We start from the raw sequence: 18,461 nt of genomic DNA on the forward strand, positions 1-18,461 counted from the left end.
GGGGGGGGGGGGGGGGGGGGGGGGGGGGGGAGCGCCGCCGCCGCCGGAGCAGCCGGAGCCGCGGCCGCGCGTCGGGAGGAGCCGCGCCGAACCCCGGGGAGGGGAGGAGAGGAGGGGGCTGAGCCCCGCGAGCCCGCCTGGCGCCCGTGGCCCGCCGCCCGCTTCCCCACGTGGGCCCCGCGCCTGGCGCCTACCTGAGCCGCCGCGGAGCTCAGAGGCCGGGGCCGAGCGGCGGGGCGGGGGGGGGGGGTGAGACCCCACCGGGGAGACCCCACCCCGGCCTCCTCGCCCTCCCTGTCCCAGCCCGGTGGGCTCGCGCCCCGCCCCCGCCTCCTCCCTAGTCCCCGCCAGCGCCGACCTGGGTTTTCCCAGGCTAAGACGCCTCGGCTCTCGGCCCAGTGCCCCGGGCAAACCCCACGGCCCGGCGCCCAGCTCGCCTGCCTCCTCTACCTCCAGCCCGGACCTGGCCGACGCCCCCCCCCCCCCCCGCCCCCCCCCCATTGTTCCCGCAGCCTGAGCTTGCAGAAGATCCCGCAGCGCCTTCCAGCCCTCTCCCAGGTGGCGATACCTCTGGACTCTCTGCGGGCCCTCCAAGGGCTGGCCCCTGGCTCTGGGACCCCGACGCCCACCCTCCACGGGGGCAGGCACGACCAGAGGAAAGAGCTTTTCTAAATTAGGGTTATAACCACCGGCCCTTATAGGCTCTCCTTCAGGTCCTACTTCGAGTATAGACTGAGGCTTGGGGAGCGAGGAATTAATCCAAGTTCAGCAAGCCCGAGATGGCAGCACGGAGAAAATGGGGGTACCGATTAGGTGTCTCCATTCCATAAATGAAGAAACTGAGGGCTCCTGGGTCAGGGCCAGGCCCTCCAGAAGTGCAAGGAAAAATGAGCCTGCCCTCCTTTGTTAGACTAAATAAAGCAGAGCCAGCGGGGGAAGCAAGTGTCTTGTACTTCGGCGTTTTTACTGGAAGTCAGAAGGAAGGTAAAGACCTACTAAGTGCAGGAGCTTTCATGCACTGTGTCTCACTTAGCCCTGACCATAGTCCTATGTAGCAGCTGTGATTATCCCCATTTTGCAGATGGGAAGCCTGTCCTAGGTCTCTCTACCAGCAGCACAGAGCCAAGATAAAGCCCAACCATTATTCAAGTTCTTCACTGTGGTCCTTGCCTCCAGTATAGGAAACTAAGTGCCAAATGAGCCGCTGAGAACTTAAGAAATCAAGGAGAGGAGGCTTAGTTTGCACTTTGAAGAACTTCCACAAACTAAGAAAGAGCAGAACTGAGGGGATCAAGGTCCCAAAGCAAGACTGAGCGTGGCTTGTCCAGGAGGAAAAAAGTATAATTAATAATTAGAACTAATGATAACCAACATGTTTGGAGCACTCACTGTATTCTAGGCACTGTTCTAAGAGCTTTACTTGCGCTAACTCGTTTAATCCCACAGTAACACTGTGCAAAAGAGGTTATTCTTGCCCCCACTTTATACATTAGGAAACTGAAATGCAAAGACATTACATAGCCTGGAGGGCCTCAGAGCCGAGATTTAAATCCAGGAAGCTGATTCCCAAGCCTGCGTTTTAAACTACTGTAGCAGACAGAAGCAGCCCTGATGTGAGACAAAGAAAGGCACTGGAACTCCCAGAGCCCCCACCACAGCAGGACTCTATTGAATTTGCTGTCCTCTGTCTCCCTGTGTGCACTCAGTGCCCTCACACAACGCCTGCTATGTAGGCCTCATTTGTTAAATGACTGCATGACTGCCACACGGGGCTGGAGGGCTGAGTGCCCCGTGCAGGGCTCAGTTGCAGCCCTCTCTGCCCTGCTGGGCATCTTCATCAGTGCCTTTAGATGAAGCCGAGGAAGGCATGAAACGCTAATCAAATCTACTGTTGTCGTGAAGCTGGAAGGGACAGCAAACACTCTGTAAACCAAAATTAGTTTCCAAAAGAGCTCAGCAGCCTTGGGGCTGAGCTGGATCCAACAAGATGAGGTGCCACACAGAATAAATGTAAATTCCTGCCCTCTTTGGTTCAAACCAGAGCAGCCCCACTGAACTTTCTGTGATGATGGAAATGTCCTAAACCCACATTGTCTTTTTTTTTTTTCTTAAAGCGGATCCCATGCCCAGCGTGGAGCCCAGCACAGGGCTTGAACTCACCACCCTGAGATCAAGACCTGAGCTGAGATCAAGAGTCAGATGCTTAACTGACTGAGCCACCCAGGCGGCCCTGCATTGTCGATAAGATAGCCACTAGCCACCCGGGGCTGTAGAGCACTTGAAATATGGCTAGTACAATGGAGACACTGAAATTTTAATCTCATTTCAAGTACTTAAAATCTATTAGCCGCCTGCAGCTAGTGCCTGCCATATTGGACAGTACAGTTCCAAATGATCACGTGCCCAAAATACAAGACAGAATCTAGATTAAGAAGAGTTCCAGTGAAAATGACTTAAAGGTTTGAGTTGACCTCAAGTTCAACAGTGCAATGTGGCTGTAAAAAAGAAAAAGAAAGGAAGGAAGGGAGGGAGGGAACGAGGAAAGGAAGAAAGGAAGGAAGGGGGGGGAAAGCGAACATGATTACCGTATCAACAGAAAGCAGAGGTCAGACCAGCTTGGTGCTGCCCTGGGCGGATCACAGCTTGGCCACAGGGCTCAGCTCTGGGGCCCACATTCTGAGAGTGACACTGTCACATGAGAGTATGTCTCGAGGAGGAGACCAGAATACCATGAGAACCTGAATACCACTGTGTGATGAATGCCTTAAACAGCCTGGAGAAGGGAAAGGACAGGGTGGGTATAGTGGCTATCTCCAAACCTCAGGTCGAATAAACAAAACAAAAAATTCTGCAAACCCCTAGGCCACACTATCCATGTCTAATTTATCTTCCTGTTCCCCTGGGCACCTAGTTCACCCAGGACCTGGCCCACAATAAACACTGACTACAAACTTGCTGACTGAATGGATGTGAAAGAATCCCCCTCAGCTCCAGTGGGTGGACATCAGGGAGGAGTTTCAGCTCACTGTAAAGAACTCACAAACAGTCATGGCTATCCAAGAATGAAATGGACGACCTTGGGAGTGATGAGCTCCCTACCAATAAGTGTATTCAAAGAGACTGGGTCTTCACATTCAGATGGCAAATAGACACGTGAGAAGATACTCAACATCACTCATCGTCAGGGAAATGTAAATCAAAACTACAATGAGATATTACCTCACACCTGTCAGAATGGCTAAAATTAACAATACAGGAAACAACAGGTGTTGGCAAGGATGTGGAGAAAAGGGAACCCACTTATGCTGTTGCTGGAAACGCAAACTGGTACAGCCACTCCGGAAAACAGTATGGAGGTTCCTCAAAAAGTTAAAAATAGAACTACCCTACAATCCAGCAATCACACTACCAGGTATTTACCCAAAGAATACAAAAGTACTAATTCACAGGAATGCATGCACCCCAATGTTTATAGCAGCACTATCTATAATAGCCAAATTATGGAAATAGCCCAAATATCCATTGACTGATGAATGCATAAAGAAGATGTGGAATATTACTCAGCCATAAAAATGAATGAAATCTTGCCATTTGCAATGATGTGGATGGAGCTAGAGGGTATTACGCTAAATTAGTCAGAGAAAGACAAATAACATGATTTCACTCATAGGTGGAATTTAGGTAACAAAATAAAAGAGCAAAGGGAAAAGAGAGAAAAAAGCAAAACAAGAAACAGACTCTTAACTATAGAGAACTGATGGTTACAGAGGATTGGTGGGTGGCGGGATGGATGAAACAGGTGATGGGGATTAAGGAGTGCACTTGTGATGAGCACTGGGTGTTGTAGAGAGTGTTGTTACTTTATTGTACACCTGAAACTAATATTACACTGTAGGTTAACCAACTGGAACTTAAATAAAAACGTTTTTAAAAAGAAAAGAGAACGCCCAACACATAAGTAGGAAAGCCAGTCTTCATAATCAATCTAATCAGCAACATTTGATTTACTTTCTGTCAGAAGAGAGACTGGGTCTTGATTTGGAGGCTGAACTAGGAACCAGGTGACCCTTGAAGTTGAGAAATGGACAAGTTCTATTAGGAGGGAAAAGACAAGATCAAAGTCATGCTTCCAGACAACTTTCATTCTGTATGTACAGAACAAACTGACGTGGAGGGACCCGAGGCCAGGAGGACCAGTTAGGAACCACTGCAGTGGGCAGTGAGAATGGAAAACCAAGGACAGGTGTGTCACCGTAGGAGCGCAGCCACTGTGCTGGGAGTCAGGCCCTACAGGTTCTCGTCCTACCTCTGCTTTTAACTTACTGTATGCTCTGGGGTAAATCCCTTCCCTTCTTTGGATTTCAGTTTTCCCGTCTCTAAAGTGCAGAATAATCCCCAAGTTCCTTCCAACTCTGGATTCTTTTTATGGGAGCAAGATTATGAAGGATAGCTAAGATAATGTATTAGACAGCCTTTACAAGCTTCAGAGTAATAATATCCTTGGTCTCATTACTATTGTTATTAGTATTATTACAAAGACAGCCTCCCCAGGACAGGATGAAGAGATTAGCAGGAGAGGACAGGAAGTCCACGGACTGCATCTGTAGGGGCGGGAGTAGGGGGCAGGGTCTTTGGTCTTTGGGGAAGGCCAGCTGACAACTCTACCCTTCCCCCAAGTTCTGTGAGGACAAACAGCGTTCTGCGTGTTGTCACCTCAGGAACCTTTTCCTCATTCCTTTGAGCCACACCCCATACTTGGCTCAAGGAAGCAACCAGTTCTAGGAAAAGTTAAGACTGTCTCCCTCCTTATAATGTTCGCAAATGACACCTGATGTGGTCTTTTCCTTAAATAACAAGTATCATCATCTCATATGAAAACAACCAGTATGATTGCGTACTATATGCTAAGCACCTTACACAATTTTCTCACCCTGGGAGGAAGCTATAATTATGCCCATTTTATAGGAAGGGATACCGTGGCTCATGGAGATACACAATTTTCCCACCGTTGCACAGCTTATGAGGGGGATTCTAATACAAGTCTTTGTGCATTCGAGGCTGCAGTCCTAAAGGCTTCTAGCATTTTACTATGTAATTTTGCAACAACTTAGGGAGGAGGGCAAGGTCAGTATGGTCTCCAATTTATACCAGGGGCCACAGAGAGGTTAAGTTAAATCACTCTGACAAGTTGGTAAAGTCTTTCAATGTGCAGTTCAGCGTTCTTTCCGGTTCTCTGTCCCTCTCCTCTGACCCAGCAGTTCTTTCCTCCTTCTTCTGTACCTTCCGGGGCCTCCCCAGTCCTCCTAGTTCTCATGGGTACGGATTTCCCAGCTCACTTAAGAGAAGGACTTTTACTTGTCCTTTTCCTGGGGCAGAGAAAGGGAAGGCTTTCTGAAAGGCAAAAGTTAATTCCCACCTCCCCCCCCCCACCATACACACACACCACCAGCACACACACCCCAGCCCAGGGCCTTGAGGTGACAGGGGTGAAGGCTTACAGGGTGAGTCACGCGGAGCTGAACTGCCAGTCACCAGAGCACCAGGTGCTAAGCTTAGTTTAGAGGGGTGGAAAAGTAGGCCAAGTGCTCTCATTCCCAAGAGCACCTCCCAATTGCAGCCTGTGCCCCCAACTCATCTCATCCCCAAATGCTGCAAACATTTAGGAGACACTGTGCAAGGCCTGGGAGGCAGAAGGGACACATGACAAAAAAGAGTGTATCCCCACCCTTCAGAGGGGATAAAAGTGTGAGTACAAAGTAATATATACTTAAAAGAGTGATGGGGGCACATGGTGATTAATTCTGAGGAAAGAAACTCACAGAGTTGAGAATGGAGCAGAGCTTTATTTTTTTTTTTTTAAGATTTTATTTATTTATTCATGAGAGAGAGAGAGAGAGAGGCAGAGGGAGAAGCAGGCTCCCAAGGAGCAGGGAGCCCAATGCGGGACTCGATCCCAGGACCCTGAGATCATGACCTGAGCCGAAGGCAGATGCTTAACCATCTGAGCCACCCAGGCGCCCTGGAGCAGAGCTTTAAAGAGTGAGTTGAACAGGGGCGACTGGGGGGTTCAGTTGGTTAAGCATCTGCCTACAGCTCAGGTCATGATCCCAGGGTCCTGGGATCGAGCCCTGCATCAGGCTCCCTGCTCAGCAGGAAGCCTGCTTCTCCCTCTGCCTGTGCTCTCTCTTTCTGTCAAATAAATAAATAAAATATTTTTAAAAAGAGTGAGCTGAACATGCAGACGTGGCAGAGGGGTACTCCAGGCTTCAGGAATGCACATGCAGAAGCCCTAAAGCTTCCATACATTTCGACTCCATCAAGCAGGCAATAGGGAGCCATGGAGTGCACTATGGCTTTGGAGAAAGATGGTCTGAGTCTGAATCCTGCCTCTGCCCCTTCTCAGCTGTTTGACCTTGGACACGTTACTTAATACCTTCAGTAGAGATATTATTATTCCCATTATCTGCTTTCCCCCTTCCAGGAAAATGACACATTCTAGCCAGTTGCCATGTGATTTGAGTACCCTCCAGAGGAAGGAGTACCCTTCCACATGAGGCTTGACCACACGACCTCCTTTGGCCAATGATATGTGGGCAGGTGAGATTATATGCCAGTTCTAAGCAGAAACTTGAAGAGCCACTGTGCGTTTCAGTCTAAAACCATAGTGTTTTATCTCTGCCATTGGAATGGCATTTCCTGGATAGGGTCTGTGCCCTCAGCCTGAGTCCTAAAGTGAAAAAACACCCAGCGCAGCGCTCCAACCACCTACGGCCACACCACAGCTACTGATGTTTATGTGAGGGAGGAAGCTTTGTTCTTGTCAGATAGTGAGATCTGGGGGCTGTTTGCCATCACGACATAATGCTGCCTGTTCGCTCCCTACAGTGGGGGTGATTTTAGTAGTGCCTAGCTCATGGACTGTTGTGAGGATTAAATAAGATTATCTCATGAAAAATGTATAACCATTTCATCAAGGACTTAAAATGGCACTACAAAATGATCACTCTGCCCACACGTATAGAGAAATTTGATACAGGACAGAAATGACATTTACAAAAGAATAGCAAATGATGTTGTGGTGGATTGAAAAGTGTCTCCCCCCACCCCCAACACACACACACACACACGCAAAATTCATACCTATCCAGAACCTCAGAATATGATCTTTTTTGGGTATAGGGTTTTTGCAGATGGGATTAGTTAGGGATCTCAAGATTAACTCATCCTGGATTTAGAATGGGTCCCAAATCCAATGACTGGTGTCCTAATAAGAAGAGCAGATACACAGACCCCCAGAGAAGGTGGCAATGTGCAGATGGAGACAGGGACTAGGGCGACAGGTCTACAAGCCAAAGAACCTCCGAGGATGGCAGGCAACCACCAGAAGCTAGGAGAAAGGCACGGGGTGTTTTCTCCCTTAGAGCCTCCAATAGAAACTGACCCTGCTGACATCTTAAAATTTGGACTCTAGCCTCTTGAACTATGAGAGAATAAATTTCTGTTGTTTTAAGCCACCAGTGTGTGGTAATCTGTTATGACAGCCCTAGGAAACTAATACTTTTGGATTACTTTTAAAATGATACGGAACAATTGGTTATTCATTTGGAAAAAAATAAAATTGGATTCCTACCTCATGGCATACACAAAAATAACCTTCAGTTGGATTAAAGACCTAAATTTGAAAAGGAAAACTTTAAAATCTTTGGAGGTAACTAAAGACCATTCTTCGGACCTCGGGGTAGGGAAGGAGTTCTTAAACAAGACACAAAAATCACAAAATGTATTAGTCTGTGCTCTCAAAAAACCGAACCAGTAAGAGATAGATAGACAGATAATAAGAAATTGGCTCACGTGGTTTTGGAGGCTGACAAGTCCCAAGATCTGCAGGTGGCAAGCTGGAAACCCAGGAGAACCGATGGTCTAAGTTCCAGTCTGAGTCTGAGTCCAAAGGCAGGAGAAGAACAATGTCCCAGCTGGAAGGCATCCAGGCAGAGAGAGCAAATTCTCCCTTACTCTGCCTTTTTGTTCCATTCAGGCCTTCAATGGACTGGATGAGGCCTGCTCGCATTGGGGAGGGCAATCTGTTTTACTCAGTCTGCTGACTCATGTTAATCTCATGCAGACACTCTCACAGACAAACCTAGAATAATATCTAACCAAATACCTGGGCCCTCTGTGGCCCAGTCAAAGTGACACATAAAATCAATTTGCATAATTCTCAAAAATATAATGTTGGTAGGGGTGCCTGGGTGGCTCAGTCGTTAAGTGTCTGCCTTCAGCTCGGGTCGTGATCCCAGGACCCTGGGATTGAGCCCCGCATCGGGCTCCCTGCTCTGCAGGAGGCCTGCTTCTCCCTCTCCCACCCCCCTGCTTGTGTTCCTTCTCTCGCTGTGTCTCTCTCTGTCAAATAAATAAATAAAATCTTTAAAAATATATATATAATGTTGGTAGAAAAAAGTATAATGCAGAGGATACAACTTATATCATTTATATAAAGCTTTAAACTAGACAAAGCAATAGTATATATTGTTTAAGGATACTCGTACATGTAATAAAAGTTATAAAGACATTTATTGCCATGATAAACACCAGGATAAACTTCAGGGTAGTGGATACCTCTGGGTAGAGAGGGAGGGGAATGGGATCAAGCAGGGGTACACAGGAAGCTGCAATTTTATCTGTAACAGTTTATTTCTTAAGCTGGGTAGTATGTACATGAGTATGCACTACTATGCACTATAATTTTTCTCAAGATATAATTAACATACCATAAAATTCATCATTTTTAAGTGTGTAATTCAGTGGTTTTTTTGTTTATTCACAAGGTTGTGCAACCACCACTACTGTAATTCCAGAACATTTTCATCACTCCAAAAGAAACCTCATATCCATTAACAGTCACTCCCCATTCCCCCACTCCTACCAGCCTGGCAACCACTAATCCACTGTCTCTCTCTATGCATTCATATAAATGGATCATTCAGCATGTGGTCTTTTGTGGCTGGCTTCTTTCACTTAGCATAATGTTTTCAAGATTTATCCATGTTGTAGCATGAATCAGTATGTTATTTCTTTTATGGCTGAATTATACTCCCTTGTATGTATATACCACATTTTTGGTTATCGATTCATCAGTTGATATACATTTGGGTTGTTTCCACTTGGCTATTATGAATAATGACACTATGAACTTCTATGTGTTTTTCTCTTGGCCATATAGCTAGGAATGGAATTGCTGGATCATGTGGTAACTATGTTTAACTTTTTGAAGAACTTCCAAAGCAGCTTCACCTTGTTAAAACCTCACCAGCAATATCTGAGGGTTCAATTTCTCCACATCCTCACCAACACTTGTTATTGCCTCTCTTTTTTATTATAGCCACCCTCATGGCTATGAAATGATATGACTATGCTTTTTGGTGTATCTGAATTATTTTGTAACAATTTATACATTTCATATTTAATAAAGAAAGACCACTGTAATGGCTGGTGGAGGATGGACTGGTAGGAGTGGAAATAGAAGGCCAGTACGAGTGTGCTGCAGATGTTCTCCAGAAAGATTAGGCCTATCTTAGAGGGCCATGGCAGAGGTCATGGAGAAGAACAGCCTGGGGCCCACTTAGAGGCCAACACAAATCTCAGAGTGGACCCAATCAGTTTGGGGGTGGAGGCATTATTCAGCCTACTACAGTTCCATTCATTATAGATTGGAAAAAATATTGATAGTTACTTGTAGGCTAATATTCTTAGCAGCATTACTCACAATAGGCAAATGGTGGAAACAACCCAAGTGTCCATCAACAGATGAATGGACAAAGAACATATGGCATATCCATAGAAGGAAATATTATTCAGCTATTAAAAGGGATGAAATTCTGATACCTGCTACAACTGGGATGAACCTCAAAGACATGATGCTAAATCAAAGAAGCCAGATATATACAATAGGATAAATATTGTATGATTCCGCCTATATGAGCTATCTAGAAATAGGCAAATTAACAGAGACAAAAAGTAGAATAAGGGGGCGCCTGGGTGGCTCAGTTGTTAAGCGTCTGCCTTCAGCTCAGGTCATGATCCCGGGGTCCTGGGATCGAGTCCCACATCGGGCTCCCTGCTCGGTGGGAAGCCTGCTTCTCCCTCTCCCACTCCCCCTGCTTGTGTTCCCTCTCTCGCTGTGTCTCTCTCTGTCAAATAAATAAATAAAATCTTTAAAAAAAAAAAAGTAGAATAAGGTTACCAGGGACTGAGAGGGAAGTAGTTATTATTTAATTATTTAATGGGTCAAGAATTTCTGCTTGGGTTGATGAAAAAGTTCTGGAAATAGAGGTAATGCTCATATAACATTGTGCATGTACTTAAATGCCACCAGACTGTACCCTTAAAATAGTTAAAAGAGTAAATTTTAGATTACATTTATTTCGCCACAATAAAAATAACAATCTGTATTCCTAAAAAAAAATACGAATAACTATATTTATTTTTTAGCTTATCCAAGAATAATTATGATCAACTTCCTTCAGATATTCCAGGATTGCTGGATTTGTTTAGAATTCCCCTACTGTGTTGCTAATATAATCCTCCCACATGTTCCTAACACTTAGAGTATGGTACACTAATTGATCATACCTTTGGCAGAACAAAGAGCAAACGATGGGCAGATGTTCTTGGGGAAAAATGGAGGAGTCAAAATATCATTCTATGGACAGGTATAGAACTCATAAAGGATTTATGTGGTTAAAGGCAGAAGAGGGATGTCAGTTCTCTGCTTCTAATGAAGACAGAATCAGCAGCTACTGCAACAGCAGCGACCTACACCGGCTCACCACTGTAGAATGAGAGGACTGGGCCAGTAATTTCTGAGACCCCTCCAGCTTTAACAGTACCTCGCTCTGTTACTAAAAACTGAATAGGAATTCACACTGGCCCAATGCCTGTGGTTTGTGTGGCACTGTGCCAAGTGATTTCAGTAGCTTATTCAACCCTCATGACTCTGTATGGTTGGTATTACTACCCCCATTTTACATAGAAGGAAACAAGAGTCCAGATAACTTACATCATTTACTCAGAGCTCCAGAGCTAAGAGGCAGCGCAGCTGAGAACCAAGGCCAAGGATGTCTGACTCCAAGGTCATATGCTCCACACTAGGCCATGCTACAGCATCCTCTTTTGCAGAGATATTTGGGAAAGGAGAGAGCTGACTCTGGGCTACAGGCTGGGCCACCCCCAGCTCAAAAGCAGGAGCCTGAAGTCACTTGTTAAGATTACTCGGAGCTGCTTCCCTCATATGCCAGGTCCAGAGACTGGGGCTGCAGATCCATTACAAACTGTCCACCAATCTTCAAAGATGGAACACTTTATAAGTGTTCACCTGCCCCTGTAAATCTCTGGAGCATCCATCTCCCAGGTGAACTGGTTGTGGCCCTTGGAGGAAGAAAGGGCAGTCCCTTTTGGCAGAAGTATGACTTCTGGCCTTTGCAGTTCTCTGACCTAGAATGGGCAGAACAACAACAACAACAAAAACAAGTTACACAATGTAAAGTACCCCAATGTGGCTGACGGATCCTGCACATGTGTTTTATCAGAGAATGTACTGGAATAATTTTCCATTCATAGCTGGTCTTCTGGCCTCCAGTCCGTTCTATACCTCAGTGGCTTGGTTAATTCTCCCAAAGCACAGTTCCAATGAGGCCCTTCTTCAGCTCAAGAGAGAAATCCAAACTCCTCAGCTTGGTGTCTGAGGCCCTCTGTGATTTGTCGCTATTTCTATTTCCAGCACCTACCAACCTTATGCAGACCTCGACCCTACTCACAGCTCCCCGTTCATGCCTCATCTTTTCCCATGACAGTGGGCTGTGACAGCTGGGCCCAGTTCTAAATTCTCTTCACCGGGTAATAATCCACCCCCCTTCCTTTGGAGAACTCTTTGCTCTCTCCTCATACACAGAACCTTGTATCTTCCAATGGAATCTATCTTCCTGGCCACATGGATTAATTCCAGGTTGGGTATGTGACCGAAGCTGACCCCCCTACAATCTTTCCTGGGACTCTCCTGCTGTGGGTGGCAGGGAGGGCTATCTTGCTCTCCTCTGATCTGTCATAACTCTTATCTGGACTTTCCTAGGCCGCCTAGCTCATACTACGGGTATTCTTATATTCTCTGCGAGATTGCCTCAGCCCTGCTTTCTCCAAGTGCTCCACTTATTTTCAAGTGCTCAATTTTAACAGACATTTCCTGACCCTTTTCTGTGCAGACATTGTGCTATGCTCTGGGGATCCAGAGTTGGATAAGACATCCCTTATTGAATGGATGGATGAATGAAAACAGTCCTTGGGCCTCATCCAGTTTATCACAGGGGATTTGGGCAGCAGAAAATAGTAAATACAAAGACCAAAGTCATTAGCCTGGCATTCAAGACCTTCTCGATCCAGTTCTAATGTTGTGCCCCCACTACACATACTCTTAGCTCCAGCCAGACTGGCCTGTTTGTTGTCCTAGAATAGCCTGAGATGTCCCCACATGCGTGTGTTAGCCCAGGCTGTGGTCTTCTCCCACGGTCTCTTCCTGTTTTTCTCTTCCATTCATAACTTCCCTTTCACCATCTCATGGGGGCCTCATTTCTCTCACTTTTAGCTCCTCTCCCTTCTACTCCCCCTCTTTCACCGTGTCTCCTTTCCCTTTTCCTTTCTCTCAGCTGTCGCTGAGCTCTCTTCTGACACTTGCCTGCATCCCACTCTTACCTCTTAATTCTCTCTCTTTTGTCTCCTGACCCCCTTCCTGCTCTGTGCACAGCCCCCTCTTCTGGGGGGCAAAAGATGGGATAAGACAAATCTAAATCAAACAGCTTCTAGATCTCATCACAAGAAGCCCTCAAAATCAGGTGGAAAGGAGAGGGAGAGAAACGGAGGGCAGAGGGGATCCTGGAGGCAGAGAAGAGGCTGCCTAGCGACCGCTGGTGAATCAACGGGGAGCTTTGTGTCAGTTACCCACCTCCAACCCACCCCCGGCCCTTCCCTTTCCTCCCTGCGATCACAGAATTATAAAAAGTCAGAACTGCAAAAACTCTTGACATCCATCTACTTTGCCTCCCTAATTTTGCAGCTGAGAAAGTGAAGCACAGCTAGGGAAACAGAGGCCCAGAAAAGGGAAGCACTAGCTAATGTCACCCAGCAAGTCAGTGGCTCAGAAGAAATCAGAGTCCTAGGCCTCCCACCCTCCAGAATGGTGGGAGCCCTTTCACCCATACCACACTACCTTCCTCCCTGTCATCCCTCCCCCTGGTCCCTACCCCACCAGGTTTGAGATTACATCTAAGGATTCCCAATCTCCCCTCCCTCCCTTGCTCCCACCCGGAGTGAGTGTAGGGTCCAGTGAAATAGGGGCAGAAGGGACAGACCACATCAGAAGGTCCAGCCCTAAGTCCCAGGGGCATATTCAGTGGTGACAGGCTGGGGAAAGTGTCAATCTGGCCTGTAGGGGGACCAGTCTCCTCTTCAGAGAACTCCATTAGAAGTAGCCTTTGGTGAGTTAAGAGATGCTGTGTTAGATGCGATCCTTTCTCACCTGCCCAGCTTAGCTGGCCACCTAGAGACCCTACCTCACTCTGCCAGCTGCCAGCCATGGACTTCAAACAGAGGCCACCCAGGCACAAGATGGTCCACAGTTGCCAGTAGAGGTGGCTAGAGGTTGGAGGGGAGGGCGGGTGTTCCAGAGGCTCCACTTTCAGTCCTACTCCTCTGCTCCACAAAGAGCCACTGTCTGAGCACAGAGGGACCCTGGAGGGAGGCCTCCCAAGGTGCTCAGCAACAGGGCTGGGTTTCATCATGCTGTGCCTTCAGGCCAAGTAAACATCGGGGTGGAAACAGGCCCAGCAGTTCATTCCTGCCGACGGGATCCTGGCTTCAGGAAGGCTCAGTGGCATCCTCACCCACGGCTTCCCTGAGAAAATGAGGGCCGTCATTTGCCCACTTTTCTCCAGGCATGGAGAGTCAGGATGGGGAACTGGCTCTATCCAATCCTCTTCCCATTGCTCAAGGAGCATCCTATTTCCCCCTTAAGAAGCACAAGTTTTACAAGACATTTTTTAATTAGTTCAGGAGGAGAGAGCTCTGTGAGCTTGGGCAATCAGGAAAGACTTCCTAGAGGAAGTGCAATTTAGCTGTGATTCTCCCCAAATGGACAGGAAGAAGAAATGCATTTCAGGCAGAGAGCACAGCACTGACAAGCTGTGGTGTCTGGAAAGCAGGAACATTTGGGGTCCATGAAGAGACCTATCCGGCAAGGGTAGAGAAAGAATTCACATCGGAGAAGATGGGAAATAAAGTCAGAAAGTTTGGTTGAAGGTTAAACCATGACCAGTGTGAACAGCCAGGCTGAGGAGTCATGACATTTCCTGAGCAGAGCAGCGATGGAGTGAAAGCAAAATTTCAGAAAGCTTAGGCTTGTGATGTTTTGAAAGAGTCCCTACATTGAGCCCCAATCTTCTGGATAACCTTGGGCTGGTTATGGCCTCTCTCTGGGGCTTGGTTTCCTCATCTTTAAAATAAAAGAGTTACAGGGCGCCTGTAACTGGGATTGAGCCCTGCATCAGGCTCCCCGCTCCACAGGAAGCCTGCTTCTCCCTCTCCCACTCCCCCTGCTTGTGTTCCCTCTCTTGCTGTCTCTCTCTCTGTCAAATAAATAAAATATTTTTTTAAAATTTTTAAAAAATAAAATAAAAGGGTTATACCAGAGAATCCTGAAGCCGCTTTACATCTCAAAATGCAAGAATTCTCTGATGGGGCGACAGGGGCTGCAGAGAATGAAGGGAGGAGAGGAGAGGCTGTGGCCACATGCCAGATATCTCTGGGCTGCATTTCCGCAATGAATCATCCCCACAGAGCTGTGAAATGGCCATCATCACTACCTCTGCTGCCATGCACTATGCTGAGCGCTCCCCACTTTCCTAAAACTTCAGTTTTTTGTGAATAGGAAATGCATATACATATTGCAAATTTTAAGTCATAAAAAGATGCATGTATGGTAAAAATAAGTTTCCCTCCTTCTCCTATTTTCAGCTATCCATTTCTTTTCCTACTGTCACCAGTTTCCTGTGTATCCTTCCAGAGAAAACCTATACATAGATAAAGATTCTAGGAAGTCTCTTTTTCTTTACACAGATGGGAGCATACTGGACACACTTCTGCATCTTGGTTTTTTTAACTGGGAAATTCTGGAGATCTTTTTATTTGAGTATATAAAGAGCTGCCTCATTCTTTGTATGGCAGACCATGATTTATTAAATTAGTCCCCCATGGATAGATATTTAGGGTATTTCTTTTCTATTCTAAACAATGCATCAATGAATATCCTGAACATATATCATTCAGCTTGTGCTGGAATAGATCCACAGGATATATTCTTAGAATGGAAATTATATGCTAAGCTCTTCATAAGACTTAAGATTCACAACAATAATTTAAAGCAATTATAATTACACAGATCTTGCAGATGACAGAATCGAGGCACAGAAAGATTCATTGACTTGTTCAAAATCACACAGCTCTTAGGTACTAGAGTTGAGATTCCAATATGGTCAGCTGGACACCAGAGCCAACAGGCTCAATCATTCCACCAGCGCCTCTCAAACTTTAGCACACATCCACATCACCTGGAGGGCTTGCTAAAACATAGGTCACTGCTCCCTACCATGAGAGTTTCTAATTCGGTTCGTCTCTGGTGGGGTCCAAGAATTTGCATTTCTAACAAGTTCCTAGGTGATCACTCTTTGAGAACCACCACACTATGCTAGCTCTCCCACCTTCGGTTGTGCAGGTTGTCCAAAAAGAAAGCAGTTAGAACTTAGCACCTGGCCTTGATAGGATCAGAGTTGAGGGGCATAAAATCTGAGCTCCATGAGGGGAAGGTGAGCGCCCAGCACAATGCCTACTACTCAGTAGCACTGGATAAATACTTGTTGAATGAATGAATACATACAAGAGGTACAAGTGCTCCATGCCACTTGTTGTTGCCTCTTTTCCCAGCCCCCCTGGGAGCCCCTGGCCTGGGGAAGCCCCACTACCCACACTGGCAGAGAGCCAACTTCATGTTGTAAGAGCCTGCTATGAACTGCATGTTTGTGTCTTCCCAAAATTCATATATTAAAGTCCTCCCCTCCCCTCAAGGTGATGGTATTTGGAGGTGGAGACTTTGGGAGGCAATTAGGTTTAGAGGAGGTTATGAGGGTAGGGCCCCCCATGATGGGATTAGCGTCCTTATAAGAAGAAAAGACCAGAGCTCTTTCTTTCTCTACTATGTGAGGACAATGCAAAAAGATCGCTGTCTGCAGGCCAGGAAAAGGGCCTCACCAGGAGCCAAGTCAGCCTGTACCTTGATCTTGAACTTCCCAACCTCCAAAACTTTGAGAAATAAATGTCTGTTTTTTAACCACCGCCCCCCCCCCCCCGGCCCGGCGACCGTAATTTGCTATAGCAGCCCAAGCTGACTAAAATAGAACGCTTGGGAATGCAGCTGTTTATTTCCTCCCATTCCTCACTTTGCTTAAAATGAAATCAATGAGGCAGCCAGGCCTTTGTTATTAATGGAAAGGCAGCATCTCAGAATGCTAGAGCTCAATCAAGATAAGCAAACCCAATGCTCTAATTTATTATTATTAATAACAATAACTATAAATCATAGCATACCCATGCAATTGACATGCTTCCTTTTCAAAAAATTATTATTATTCCCTCTAATCGAATTCCCTGTGTTTCTTTCCCCCTTATTCTGGTACACAGCCTCTCTTTCCATTCCATGTGGCTGATGTGACCAGTCCACATACACACACACGAACTATGAGAAAGTCAGGAGGAGGCCTGAGGTCTGTGGGACGCCCTTTCTGCAGAGTGAGGCGCTGACAAAGAGCTCACAAACATGGACAAAGTTTTCTGGGTCGTGCCTTGTTGCCTGGAGGCCCCCAAACACCAGCCCAGCTCCTCAAGGTGCTGACTCTGTTACAGAATTCGATCCCTGAGCTCAGGGGCCTTGAGGACCCCTGCAGCTTGTTCCAGCGGCTCCCTACCTGGCCTTGAGTCCTGCTTCTGCTGCCTGGCTCCCCCACAGGCCTCTCTCCTGGGCTTCTTCCCGTCAGTGCCCTTGCTTTGGACCCCACACCCCAAAGGCCAGACTTGTAGCTGAAAATGTCTAGGCCCCTGGACAAGTGACACCCCCAGAAGCCACTGGTTGGGCAGCTGGAGCGAAGGTGGCCAGTAGTCAGGGAGAGAATTTCAGGGGCCAAGGCAGTCAGAGTCGGTTGGTCAGGTGCACGGCAGGCCGGCAGTGGGATTCAACCGCATCTGCTGGGTGCGGGCCAGGTCAGCCATCCTGGCAGGCGAGCAGGTGGGGTCGGACACGGCCGCTCTCGGTCAGGCCGAGTCACACAGGTGGCCAGGGAGGGACGGTCAGGGGGACTCAGTCACCCAGGAACCCAGTCCCTGGGATGCAGCTAGACTCAGAGGGTCGGCCAGAATCAGCCAGCCATGCAAAGCCAGCCGCGCAGTCTGGCAGATGCGGTCAGCCCACACATCAGGCGGGCTGATCCAACCTTCCAGATGCCCAGCCGGGCCGGCTCTAGCAGACACAAGGCAGTGCTGAGGCCCGCCGGATCAGGGCGGTCAGCAAGTCTCCCGGGGCCAGCCAGACATCAGCCAGCCAGGGGGTGGGGCTCCGGCCCAGGTGCAGTCCCAGTCGGCCGGCCAGTCTCCGGCCAGTCTCGGGAGGCTTAGCCCACTGAGCAGAATGTGGTCAAACCACTGCACAGAGGGATCAGTCAGAAGGCTGGTCAGTCAGACACAGGGGCCTCAGTCAGTCAGATACAGCTTGTCGAGCACCGAGGGGGTCTGGGCAGCCAGACGCAGTAGATGGACTCAGTCAGACGCGCCCTGTCAGGCCCGGATGCCTTCAGCCAGGTATGGGCAGTCCGTCAGTCAGCTGTGGTCAGGCAGACAGATCACACGCTGTTGGGCCCCCAGGCACCCATGAAATCTGGGTTCCGTCAGACACAGCCAGACAGACGGATTATCAAGCAGTGATGGCGTCTGTAGTCAGTCAGACACCGTCGGTCAGTCAGATGCAGCTCGCCAGACACTGATGGAACCATCCAGAACGCCACAATTGCCGCGGGATCACGGGACTGACGACCCGCGCCTCGTCCAGGGTGGAGCCTCGGGTGGGGGCGGGGCCTCGGCGTGAGGCTCGTCCCGGGGGCGGGGCCTCGTTCCGGGCCGGGCGGCGGCCCCGCCCCTCCTCTCCCTCGCCGCATCCTCCGGGCGTTGCCATGGCAGCCGCGGCCAGGCTGGATGCTCTGCCCGGGTCCCCGGCGCCCCAGTGCCTGCGACCTGGAGCTCCCAGCCGGGGCGCGGGGCGGCGAGCGCGTTTGAGAGTCCCCGCTGCGGGCTCGGCCCTTTTGTCAACCCCTCGTACC

At 48.1% G+C, this 18,461-nt stretch overlaps 1 long non-coding RNA gene across 1 annotated transcript; it reads right to left on the reverse strand.

Annotated features, from left to right (window-relative positions):
* Positions 1-7,959: 7,959 nt before the first annotated feature.
* LOC116642048 lies at positions 7,960-18,187 on the reverse strand. Its single transcript, XR_004301281.1, has 3 exons — positions 17,061-18,187; positions 11,057-11,490; positions 7,960-8,058 (listed from the first exon to the last, which is right to left on the reverse strand). It is a non-coding gene; the product is annotated as an uncharacterized LOC116642048 (long non-coding RNA).
* Positions 18,188-18,461: the final 274 nt, after the last annotated feature.

The sequence above is a fragment of the Phoca vitulina genome, unplaced genomic scaffold (genome assembly GCF_004348235.1).
Source record: "Phoca vitulina isolate PV1807 unplaced genomic scaffold, GSC_HSeal_1.0 scaffold22, whole genome shotgun sequence".
In the NCBI taxonomy this organism is placed as follows: domain Eukaryota; kingdom Metazoa; phylum Chordata; class Mammalia; order Carnivora; family Phocidae; genus Phoca; species Phoca vitulina.